This window comes from Fukomys damarensis, unplaced genomic scaffold (genome assembly GCF_012274545.1).
Source record: "Fukomys damarensis isolate Sample0158 unplaced genomic scaffold, DMR_v1.0_HiC HiC_scaffold_33, whole genome shotgun sequence".
Taxonomy (NCBI): Eukaryota; Metazoa; Chordata; class Mammalia; order Rodentia; family Bathyergidae; genus Fukomys; species Fukomys damarensis.
The window spans coordinates 24447339-24450859 of NW_022900945.1; positions in this window are offsets into that span (position 1 = coordinate 24447339).

Here is a 3521-nt window from a genome sequence, read left to right on the forward strand (position 1 = left end):
CTTCCCAGGAACACTCCTGCTGTCTATCCGCAGCAGCACTGGGCTGAATTATTTTAACCAGCCCTTCCATCTCAAATTGGACTGAGGGTACCCTATACTGCTTCTCAAAGATGAACTGTGAAGAACCTGAAACTTCAGAGAAAAGCAGCCTGATTATCCACAGATGCAAGCAGGGAATTCTAGAAACTCGTCATGTGTTCTTTTATGTTGCCTCTCTCCTCTCTTCCCCTCCTCCTCACCCTCCTTTCCTTGCTTTATTCCTCCCTTACCTCCTTTCTTCCATCCTTTCATTACATTTATTTTAACTGATACATTAAAACTGTACATATTAACAGTACCATCTGAAGACTTGGTTCATGTATACATTGTGTAATGTATAAATCAGGCCATATCTAGCTTCTCGAATGTTTATCATTTCCATATGGTGAAAACATTTAAAAATGTTTTCTTCTAGCTTTCTGAAAGATACTCAATTATTATTATCTATAGTCACCTTACTGCATAATAGCACACCAGAACTTTTACTTCTATCTAACTGTAACTTTGTACTCACTGATCGAGTTTCCCCATCCCTCCCCATTCCAGTCTCTTTTACCTCTGGTAACCACCATTCTACATTCAACTTCCATGAGATCAGCTTTCTTGGATTGACCATTTGTGAATTCATGTAGTACTTGTCTTTCTGAACCTAGATTATTTTATCGTAATTATCCCTAGCTCCATGTTTTTGTAAATGGCAAGAATTTCATTCTTTTTATGGCTGAATAATATTCCATTGTGTTTATGTACAACTTTTAAAATCCATTCATTGGCTGATGAACAATTAAGTTGTTTCTATTTTTGTCTTTTGTGAATAGCATTGCAGGAAACATACTGATCAAATTTTCTTTGGCTATACAGCTACTAGTGAGATTTCTAAATTATGTGGTAGTTCTATTTTTGATTTTTTGAGATGCCTCCATACTATTTTCCATAATGGCTATACTAATTTACATTCCCACCAATAGAGTGAAAAAGTTGTCTTTTCTTCACATCCTCAATAGTATTTATTATTGCTAGTCTTTTTGATAATGGCTTTTCTTACTATGCTGAAGTGATATTACATGTATCACAATATTTTCCTGATGATTAGTGATGTTGAGCACTTTTCATAAATTTATTAGCCATTTGTATATCTTCTTTTGAGAAATGTCTATTTAGATGTATTGCCCTTTTTTTTTTTTGTACCAGGGATCGAACTCAGGCCCTTGTGCTTGCAAAGCAGGCTGCAGAACCACTGAGCTAAATCCCCAGCCCATTTTTAAATCAGGGTTCTTTTTCTTGTTTTTGGTTTTTTTGAGACAGGGTCTCACTACGTAGTTGAGACTGACCTTTTTTTGATTGTTGCTGAGTGTTTGAACTTCCCTATGTATTCTGGATATTAACTTATTGTCAGATAGATATTTTGCAAATATTTTCTCTCATTCTGTAGATTGTCTCTTCACTCTTAGAATTGTTTCCTTTACTATGTAGGAACTTTTCAGTTTGATACAATCCCATTCGTCTACTTAAGCTTTTATTTCCTGTGCTTTTAGGATCTTTTATCTAAACAGGCTTGCCCATTCCAATGTCCTGAAACATTTACCCCATGCTTTACTCTAGTAGTTGAATGGTTTGACCTCTTATATTTAAATGTTTAATAACCCATTTTCAGTTGATTTTTATTATAACTGGTAAGTTTTTATAACACTTCTGCACAAGGATACCCAATTTTCCCAGTACTATTTACTGAGAAGGTAGTCTTTTTTTGCTAATGAGTGTTTTTAGTACTTCTGTAGAAAATCAGGAGCTGGGCATTGAAGTGCATGGCTGTAATCCCAGCTCTCAGGATGCTGAGGCAAAAGGATCACTTCAAATTTGAGGCCAGCCTGGGCTACATAATGAGTTCAAGGCCAGACTGAAATACATAGTAAGACCTTGACTCAAAAAAAAAAAAGAAAGATGGAAAATCAGTTGGCTATAAATCCATATGTCTGTTTTTATGATATATGATGGTGTTTTGATTAATACAACTTTCTATTACATTTTGATGTCAAGTGGTATAATGTCTCCTGCTTTTTTTTTTTTTTTTTTTTTCCGGGGATCAAACTCTGGTCCTTGTGCTTGCAAAGCAGGCAGCAGAGCTACTGAGCTAAATCCCCTGCCCTCCTGCTTTGTTTTTGTTATTTTGTTATTTTGTTTTCATCCAAAGATAGCTTTGGTTATTCAGGATTGTTTGTGGTTCCAGACAAATTTTAAGATTTTTTTTCTAGTTCTGTGAAGAATGTCATTGGTATTTTGATAAGGATTATACTGAATCTGAGGTTTGCTTTAGGTAGTTTGGATGTTTTAGAAATATTGATTCTTCTAATCCATAAACTTGGGGTGTCTTTATTTTTTGTGTCTTCTTTCAGCAAAGTTTTATAATTTTAATTATAGAGATTTTTCATTTATTTGGTTAAATTTATTCATAGGTTTTTTCATTGTTCTCCTCTTGTTTTTAAAAGCTATTATAAATGGAATTGTTTCCATGATTTCTATTTTGGATAATTCATTATTGGTATATAGCATCATTGCTGTATGATTTGTATCATACAACTTTGTTGAATTCATTTATTCATTCTAATGGTGTTTTGGTGGAATCTTGGAGTTTTTCCTTCTGTAGGTTTTGTCATCACTTTTTATTTTAGACCCTTAAAACCTCTACAGAGTCAATTGAAGGATTCATATGTGTACTTGGGAACAGATCCTATCAGCTCCCTCTTTCCTCCCCCAATTTGGCAAACTATCTGTAATGACTACTAGTGAGCCTCCTGCATGGCACCCCCATGGGCATAGACAACAGCCTGTAAAACAAATGGTCCTAAACCAATACTGGGGTCCCTAGTGTATGCTTTTATTTTATGGGCTATTTTGTAAATATCTACTTATGAGGTATCAGGGTCTATACTGGTGGCTGCAGAAGCTGCAGTTAAAAATCCATAAGGTCATTATGTACAAAGATACCCAGCTAATCTGATGAAAAAGACTAATATCCAGCCTGTTCCCCAGTCACAAAGTCATGCTCCTTAGTCCCGTGCTTAATCCATTTGCAGAAAGGGATGCTGTTTTCTTGTCACAACAGTGCCTTTCCTTGGGAAGCAATCCTTGTACCCACAAGCCTGCATCAGCTTATTTCTAATTCTTCTGCACAGAATCACCTTTCTTGAGCCCTCCTCCCCAAGGTAGTCTTCCTTTAATTCCTCTTCCTTACTTCACACAGAGACAAATGATAGGCTATTGGGCCCTAAATACCCAATCTCTATCTTCAAGGCACTTATAGTCTAATAGAAGGAGACAAAGAAAGAAAAAGACCATGTGATACATGTGATAAGAAAGTGTAGGATAGAAATAAATACTCAGCAGGACTTTGATAACACCAAGGAGGAGGACCTCACCCAACCAGAGGGAGCAGAGAAGGCCCTGCAGGAGACTTTCTTTTTTTTTTTTTTTTTTTTTTTTTT